The sequence below is a fragment of the Paramisgurnus dabryanus genome, chromosome 14 (assembly GCF_030506205.2).
Source record: "Paramisgurnus dabryanus chromosome 14, PD_genome_1.1, whole genome shotgun sequence".
In the NCBI taxonomy this organism is placed as follows: Eukaryota; Metazoa; Chordata; class Actinopteri; order Cypriniformes; family Cobitidae; genus Paramisgurnus; species Paramisgurnus dabryanus.
In genome coordinates, this window is record NC_133350.1 from 2,934,866 (window position 1) to 2,944,241 (window position 9,376).

The 9,376-nt window shown below is 35.8% G+C and overlaps 2 long non-coding RNA genes across 5 annotated transcripts; both read right to left on the reverse strand.

The window, feature by feature from the left end:
- Positions 1–1,050: 1,050 nt before the first annotated feature.
- On the reverse strand, positions 1,051–3,394 carry LOC135764882 (uncharacterized). The gene is made up of 4 exons (XR_010540327.2): positions 3,160–3,394; positions 2,962–3,052; positions 2,784–2,864; positions 1,051–2,402 (listed from the first exon to the last, which is right to left on the reverse strand). It is a non-coding gene; the product is annotated as an uncharacterized lncRNA (long non-coding RNA).
- Positions 3,395–3,446: 52 nt separating this feature from the next.
- Positions 3,447–8,806, reverse strand: LOC135764884 (uncharacterized). 4 transcript variants are annotated; one of them, XR_012335049.1, is made up of 8 exons: positions 8,788–8,806; positions 8,553–8,627; positions 8,309–8,458; positions 6,758–7,580; positions 5,583–5,650; positions 5,129–5,483; positions 4,868–5,026; positions 3,447–4,270 (listed from the first exon to the last, which is right to left on the reverse strand). It is a non-coding gene; the product is annotated as an uncharacterized lncRNA (long non-coding RNA). The 4 variants fall into 4 exon arrangements; XR_012335047.1 differs by having other exon boundaries at positions 6,758–6,986; positions 7,539–7,580; positions 8,553–8,800; XR_012335050.1 differs by having other exon boundaries at positions 7,539–7,580; positions 8,553–8,800.
- Positions 8,807–9,376: the final 570 nt, after the last annotated feature.

Sequence of the window (9,376 nt, forward strand, 5' to 3'; positions counted from 1 at the left end):
CTAAGAATAAAAACAAAAAGTAAATCATTCATAATACGAAATATTTGTTTCAATACAATACAGCTTATTCCTCTTCTTCGTCATCATCATCATCATCAAAGGTACTTGAATATTATCTACCAGTTGTAAATTCAATACTATTTTGTAACGTAAGTTCTGATACCATTCTTGTTGATTTAAAATTAATTTTTCCATCCTCTTAATATTTTAACTTTTGTTAGATTTTTCTAAAAAGATACCTACACCTTATTTACCCACTAACTTCTGATTAAAATGTATTCAGAATATGTCTTGTATTTCTACTGGCTTCATCTAGTTGTTTTCCTAAGATAAATTAATGCCTTATTGGTAAACTTAATAATCTACTTTTGATTGTAGTACCGTACATAATTCATTTATTCTGTATTTTTATTCTGACAAAACTTTACTAAATTCCGTATTTAGCTTAATCCCATACCTTAATCTAATTTGGTACCCATTTGGTTGATTGACAGAATCTACCACTGCATGAAAAGAGGTGTATCCGTACTAGGAAACTACTGTAAACACCACTGATTTTCGGAGGTATCTACTAGTTCCACTGAGGGTAAACTTCTAATTCCACCAAGTTAGGAAACTCCCGTAATGATACCAATTCGGATGTATCTTGCTGATGGGATATTCCTGTGGTATATGCAGCCATTTGTTGCCATGGCAAATAATCCCATTGAAGATTTTGTCAGGGGACATTTTCACACCTGCAGAGGTACTGGGATTTCACACCTTTGCACAATTCTAGTGTCCACATTGGTGTTTAATCTCAACACTGATTGGTTGCTTTTAAAAACCCCTCCCAAAACTCTGACAACTATTGGGACACAACTTTGAAACTTTCCAGTTGAGATTATTTGATTGGTTACACTTTCTATTAAGCCCAACCCAAGCCCTCATAGCTTAGTGACTTGATTGGTTATTTGCCTGCTATGCAGATAGACTACAATCCCCCCCACTATATATATATATATTCATATTCATCCCAAAACCCTTAAAAAAAAAAAACTTGAATTGAGTTTGAAATGTTTATTTAATAAAAAACTGAACAATTCACAATTGTCACAATCACAAAATAATATTATACACAAATATTAAAAGTTGCATACATAAACAATACTATTTAAACTCATAAATATACAGACAGAGAAAGCAATATTAGAGTAAAATAAAACAAAATAAAAGCGACAATGAAAACTACATTCAAAGCAGTACAATGTAAAGTAGCAGTGGCGGCTCGTGACTGCTCATCCGAGGGGTGCAAATTCAAAATAAGTGTTCGGAGTGTCATGTGTGTTGCTTGTGTTTTTAAAATGTGTTTGTTGCTTCATGTAAACCATGTGCATCACGTGTTTAGTCAAAACACGTGATGCACATACACGCAGAACACATATTTTGAAATTGGGAACCACACAAATGACTGGCTATATACATGTTGTGACAGACTTTGCATCGAGTGCTCACAAAAAAAGAAATCACCAGCTGCCACTGTAATGTAGTAAATATCTAAATAAAATGAACAACAACTATATTGATCTTGCTTTAAGAAATCAGTCCTACACTGCAAAAAAATGACTCTCTTACATAATATTTTTGTCTCGTTTTCAGTAGAAATATTATTTAAATAAAATGCTTTTTCTTGATGAACAAAATGACCTAAGAAAATAAGTCTAGTTTTAGACAAAATAAATAAATGCACACAATTTAAGTGAATTTGTGCTTAAAACAAGCAAAAATATCTGCCAATGGTGTGAGAAAAAATCTTAAGTTTTCTTTTTTCTTAAAAACTTAATTCAAGCACAATTTTCTCACCCCATTGTTATATATTTTTGCTTGTTCAGGCACAAATTTACTTAAATTGTATATTTTTGTCTAAAAACTAGACATTTTCTTTAATGATTTAAGAATTTTTAGTTTTTCTACTGAAAACAAGATAAAAATCCTAAGTTAGAAACTGATTTTTTGCAGTGTTGATTCAATTGCAGAGCTCTGTCTTGGAATTATTCAAGAATTTCTCACTGTAAAACCTAAAAGTTAACTAAACTCAAACCATTTAAGAAAACCGGTTGCATTAAACCATTTAAGTTTTAAAACACATAGATTTGAGTACTGTGAACTTAAACAAATTGAGTCACATGCAGTTATGCACTTATATTTAAGTTCACACTAACTAAATATAAGTGCATAATTGCACAAGATTTAAGTTCACAGTACTCAAATGTATGTTTTTTAAAACTTAATGGGTTAAGGCAACCGATTTCCTTAAATGGTTTGAGTTAAGTTAACTGTTAGGTTTTACATTGTAAAGCATATACTTGTCAGCAAACGTAACATTGATGCACCCTCATCTGGACAGACATCTCTTTGGAGCCCTTTGGAAATATAAAAGTACATATAAGTATTTGGCATAATACTAATACACATATACGTATACACATACACACACACGACAAATCAAATGACATAGAATTAAAGTTGTACATTTTAGAAAGTTTACATTAAACCAGTGGTTCTTGACGTTATTCCTGGAGGCCCACTGCCCTGCATGTTTTGTATATCTCTTTTATCTGACAGACGTAGTTCAGTTCATGGAGATCCCTTCTAATGAGCTGATGATTTGAATCAGGTGTGTTAAATAAGGGAGACATACAAAATGTGCAGAGCAGTGGGTCTCCAGGAATAACGTTAAGAACCACTGCAACAAAGATACAACAATATATGATCAAAGAACTTCTTAATATACATCTTCTTACTTCATTTTCTGTGTTGATGTCCTCAAGAGTCTCTGTGTTGTTCTGCAGCTTCATTACAGTAGGCTACTTCAATATTGTTGTCTATCAAACACAGAATAAAAAAAATAGAATCACATACATTACAACACATTTATTTACGATTTAACCTTTAATTTAATAACTTAATTATTAAACTTACATCATTTTGGCCAGATTGCAGTGACATCAATTTCTTCAGTGTCTGGATCAGTCTGATGTTTTAGCTTTCACTGTTACTTCATTATATTTCTCTGGCAAACACAGAATTAAAAATTAAAATCACATATCACAATACATCCGTTTACTATTTAACATGTTTGATTTTAATTTAATGTAATCATTGAATGATTAAACATACATCATCTTTACCCAGAAACCTCTTCATCGTCCACAAAGTTGACCACAGTGTACATGACCTCTGTAAACACAAACATGAATAGACTTCATATTTAAAAAGATGAAGAACAGCAAACATATAACGTTTAAATATATTATGACTCCAAGCTTCTTTACAATAAGCATCTAGGTTCTCTCAAAGTGAAGCTGGCTTTGTTACAAATCAATATAAAGCTATTAAAACAGTCTTGAAAAATAAGCAGCATCTACCAGAACTGAATGAGCTTTTAAAACAACAAAAGCCCAGCTAGCAAAAATTGCGCGGGCCGAAATCGGAACGATTAATGCTGGAACACTCGGCCGATCCTCGGCATGAATCTAGGTCCGATTGCTCTGCGAGCGCTCGGTTTTCACGCGCCCCGAGGACACGGCCGAGCACTCAGTTTTAACGCGGCCCGATTGCGGAACCCCGAGTGAGAGGACGTAAGCTCCCCTCCAATCCTGTTCCTTATTTGGGCTTGTTTAATTTATTGATTTTATTGATTGGTTAATACTAAAATTGCTAAGCAACCATTATGCAACATTAACTGAAAATAAAACACACAAGGAAGAACAAGGATTTCACGTTTAATGCATTTTTATTCACTTGAACACACATTCTCTCTCTCTCGTACACACAAACAGGTTTCCATGTTTTGTGGGGACATTCCATAGACGTAATGCATTTTATACCATACAAACTGTATATTTTATTCCCCTTACCTACCCCATTCCCTAAACCCAACCATCACAGAAACCCTTCTCCTACTTCACATTTACAAGAAACATCATTTTGTTTGATTTATAAGCTTGTTTCCTCATGGGGACACAAGGTCACAAAAATACTGGTATTCCTATCTTTGTGGGGACACAACGTGATAATTACCAGGTGCACACACACACACACAATCAGTTCAAATACGAATTTTCCAAAAATCAACATTTTTAAATTTAAAACATTTTAATTCATTGTCTGTCTATTGTCTGGATTCGGCCACCATCCCTGTCATATGCTAGCACCGACCACCTGGTGATGAGGAGCTCTATCTCCTTTTCTGTGTTATCTTTGGTCAGGGCATTCCGGCGGACTGCATCTGAAAAAAAACAAAGATAGAAGAGGTCAGCATGACCATGTGATGTTACTCATAAAACCACCAAAACTTATTTTGGATGCAGGGCTCTACGCTTACATTTCTTTTTAGTTTAGGAGCACATTCAAAAATTTAGGAGCACATTCTGATCAATGACAAAATCACCTTCCCATTATAAGGAGATATTTGACTATAAAATTTTAACCTTATTAAATTTCAAATTCATAAATTGAGTTAGAATAATAAGAGGCAATCAGGAAGAATAAGTTACCAATCAAATGAAATCAGTAGCAACACAATTCATCTTTGCACTGCAGAGGTGGCATATAACAGAAATGTGGGATTTAGTTATATTTACAGACTGTTTAATGAGGCTCAGAAGTAGCATTAATGCATTTCAATTTATGATAATGTTATGATGTTAATGTTTTAAATAGAGTTTGAGTATAGAAATACAATTATGATCAGTCTTGAAGAAAAAAAAAAGACTAACTTTTAAGACTAGTCTTAAAGGTTTATGCAACCAGCCACTGATCGAGTCAGTCGCACTGTAGAGCCCTGGGATGTCACTACAGTGCCGTTTCCAGCACTGACACTCACCCAAAACCACACTTTTCAAAGTGAGCCCTTTGAATGCAGGCGTTCAGTTGACCCCACTTCAATTGATGAGTCTCACCACGAAGAGTTCATAGTTTTTTTCAGGACCCACCCCACGGTGTCTTTAAGAGTCTTGTCTCCGACCATTGCAGGAAAAACAGTCTGAAACAAAAAGACATGTACCTTATTAGTTATTTAAGGAATATAGCATGAGTGAAAATGAGGACTGACTTTTAGGAATGATCTGATTAAACCATAATTTACCTCACCAAATTCTTCTTCTCATCTGGATTATTTAATGTCTCCTACAAACATTGTAGCTCCTCAATAGTTGAAAGTGGCAGCCCAAAATGTGTTGGGTCTGGGGTGAAGTCTGCAACTGCTGCTCTCTAATAAAATCGAGCTGGATGAGGATCTCCTTAGCAATAGGCTTTAAGCTCCTTGTTTCCTGTCTGCCATTACTGGACAAACTGATAAATCCAGGTGTGTCTGATTATTGTTGTTGTGACTACTAAGCTCAGGCACACCTGGATTAATCAGTTTGTCCAATAATGGCAGACAGGAAACAAGGAGCTGGCTGAAGTTCAGGAAGTAGTGCAGCTGGGCATAAACCCTATTGCTGTAGAACACAAGAAAAAGCAGGCATAGCAGATTACTAGCAAAACGTACGTAGATATGTCAGAGTAAACCGAGAGAGATCACTTTGTATAATTCCTACCTGTAGGCACAGCCTCCTGAGCTGTGTTGTGTGTCATATACTTGTGTGCCATGTAAGGGTGGGGTGTGCTAAAAGAAAAGAAAAATGTTTTAATCTCATCACATATACCAAATAGGAATAGGCAAAAAAAAGTGAATTTTTTTTTTTTAAATGTGGTCAATTCAATATCAATTCTCATCGTTTTTCTGTATTTATTTTCATTACATTATATCTGAAAAGCATTCCGGTTGAAGGAACTGTCAATGTCCCGATTGGGCCAGTGCTGCATGATCATAAAAGTTTACATTTTGCACGCATTTTTAAGCCTTGTCAATTTAAGCATTCAAGCGAAAGAGAACTTGCATGCGCTATGTGAGAAGAGCACACACTGGAAGCGCTTACAGCTGTGCGACAGCGTGCAAATTACGAAATTAATTCTAGTTCTCTACTTGCAAATTCACAATTTTTTTTTAAAAAGCCGGCCTTTGCGAGTAAACAGACGGTTATGAGAAGAAGTAGAAAAGGAATGCATTCATTGCCTATCATAATTTGATCCGTGCATTAGTCTTAAAGTGGTAGTAACCTTCACCTGTCTGTGTTTTTAAATGTTAATCAAACTACAAAAGAGGAAGTCACTCCCTGCTTTTCACTGAATAACGATTTGTAACTTTGTGCAGATTAAATAAAGGTTAATCCTAATTAGTGAAGATATGCAGTGTTATTTTACATTTGATTACTTTTTCAATTTCTGTATCTGAAAAATACTGTTAGACCTACCTGAAATGCACAGATTTCTTCATTTGTATCTTTGTTCTATTGTACTTATATTGCATTGCTTGCATTTAATTTTTATTAACAACTATTAACTTGTCTTTAATCTATGAAATTTATATTAGTAGTTTTAGCTGTAGTATCAAAAATAGAATTGATAATTGTTAATTTTCACTGGTATTTAAAATATTGGGTGTCATAACCTTATTACAAGAATAAATGGGTAAAAACTACAAAAACTATTTCATTCATGTATTACTTTTTTTGTGGTGGGGCCAGTGAAAATGTAATCATTGAATCGAAAATCGCAATCCAATCAATTTGAGATCTAATGTATCTGAATCGATTTGAGACATCTGAAACAATACCCAGCCCTAATACCAAAGTGATTTTTTTCTCTCCATGGGCTATCTCGCCCTTCTTACTTGAAATCCAGTTTGGCCTGATGTCTGACTTCTGCCAGCTGCTGCATGGGTTGGGGTGTCTGTAGGTGTAGCACTCAGGCTGTTGGTAATGGAGATTGGAGACCACGATGGTGGACTAAGCGCTGTGATGTTCGCTGAAAGGGGAGAAGCCCGTGGACCTACAGAATTTCTACCTGTGGGCACAGCCCCCTCACAAGACCTGTTTTGTGTGCCATGTATGGGTGGTGTGCTAAAAGAAAAGTTGTTTTAATTAGGGCTGGGTATTGGCAAGGGCCTCCCGATACGATACGTGTCACGATACATGGGTCATGATAAGATACGTATCACAATACAATCAAAAATGTAAAAAATAGAGCTGAACACCTGCAGCTCTTTGAAAGATGCAGGTGTTTTTAAATTTTCTGCCATTTTCTCACTCCCTCTAACTTCTGAGACATTGGCCGAATGGCCGTATATGGCAGACAACTGGACAGTGACAACTATAGCAGCGGCGAGGAGGTCGTTTGACGCACACAGAGGGATTTGATGTTTTTTAAAATATCGACAGTAGAGATCGAAATATCGATACACTATCGATACAGCTAACTATCATGGTAGTTAGCTGTATCGATTTTTTTGCACAGCCATAGTTTTAATCTCATCACACATATCAGTCATCAGTCAGATCATCGTCAACAAGCTTACTGTCGTTCTTAATACCTTGCAGCAAATTAGACAACGATTTAACTGCTTTGTGTCTCAGATTAGATTTAAAATAATGCATTTGATCAGCCATTCTTACCTAAGAGCAGTGTTTATTTTAGAACAGCAAAAGCAAGATTACCTGAGGAAAAAAGAAAAAAAGATTAGCATTGTACAAAACCATACATAATGTCTTATTATACTAAACCATTACAATTTCCCTTTTTAGTCCAAGCCCAACCCAATAACCATTATGACATTACCCAACTACCAGCATAACTGCACAGTGCATAAATTAGGGTCCATCAAGACATGTTTAAGTTTACATACAAATCTATAATTGTGACATTCCATACACTGGTATATATTAATCCGCGAATCACATGCGAGCCGAACCGTGGTTCGGATCAACTGCGATTTGTCACAGCACTACCAGCTAACATTTTGTTCCACTTAATTTTCTTCCAAAGAACACTATGCTTGTAAATATTAATCACGGAAATTGCATTTAATAAAAATTGCGTCCCATTATTTAACATCCCAGCTAGTCAATGCTAGCTTCGTTCGCGCCATAAAAGTTGGAGCCACTTTCATATTATCCAAAATTTGCACTACTTTTCTCAGACATGATAAATAATTTGATGTTGTCCTAATTAATAATTCTTAAATGAATTATGAATTCTTTATGTTTGTTTCATCTGGAAAAAAGTACATGAACATGTCAAAGGAACATGAACGAATCAATAATAACCAACATGTAATCAGCAACAGTTCGAAATAGAGTTAATATATGATGTGACGGGAACTCGATTGAAACTATGCTTAGCGTGAATGTTGATGCTTTTTAAGGAAACTGAACACAAGACTTACCTCAAGTTTAACGTATGGTGTAGGATCGAAAAGGGAATGGATGATTCAGTCAGGCGTTGAGTTTTATCTCACCCGTTGTACAGACGTTACTCCAGTGATGAGCTGAGCGTGCTGACGCTTTCTGCAGTTACCGTTGAAATCGGCTTCATACTGGCAAAAGGGTCGGAGATGAGCACCCAGTTTAAAACAGCCGCCAACGTACGGGATTCATCTTAAAATGATTTTTTTGTATTTATCAGCTTACCCCGAGGCCATCCAAGATGTATGTGATTTTGTTTCTTCAGTACAACACAAATGTAGAAACTCCAACCGTTTCAGTCTGTATGCATGTGAATAGTAACAAAATCTCAGACAGTAAAAACATGCACAGACAAATCCAAATTAAACCCTGCCGCTCGTGACGACACATTGATATCCTAAGAAACGAAACGATCGGTTTGTGCGAGAAGCCGAACAGTATTTATATAATTTTTTTTTACCTCTAATACAGTACTATGCTCGGTTAACACACGCCGATGCCGAGTCTGAGCCGCAGCTGCCGCAGGGCAGCCGAGCTCGGGCCGATTATACATGCTAGCTGGGAGATCGTCTGTGCCATTTAAAATAGCAGAGAGACACTTGCTAGCTGCTAACATTTCAAACACACGAGTTACTGTTGTTTTGTTTGTTTTAAGCAAATAACGTCTCATCTTGGCTTCTTTAAAGTTTTGTTTTTAAAAATTTAAACATCGAATTGATTCTTTTAACAGCCCGGTTTGAATGTTACTGCGCATATTTTTAACCTCATGTTTACCGCTGTGTACCACGTATAACCTTAATGTTTTACTGTTTGTGCTTTAAATTCAAACAGTTCTAGTATAAAGACAAAAACGAATCATAGTAAATAACATAATATGAACAAATAGGCAACCGATCAGCGCGATGCAGACAAATGAATTAAATCAAACTTACCTTACTGTTAATGAGCAAACAAACTAATAAGAGACGGAGTAGTCCAAGCAGTAACGGTTCGCGATTTGAATTTTCCGTCAAGCCCATAGGTTGAGCAGTCGCACCTGAAGGGTGGGG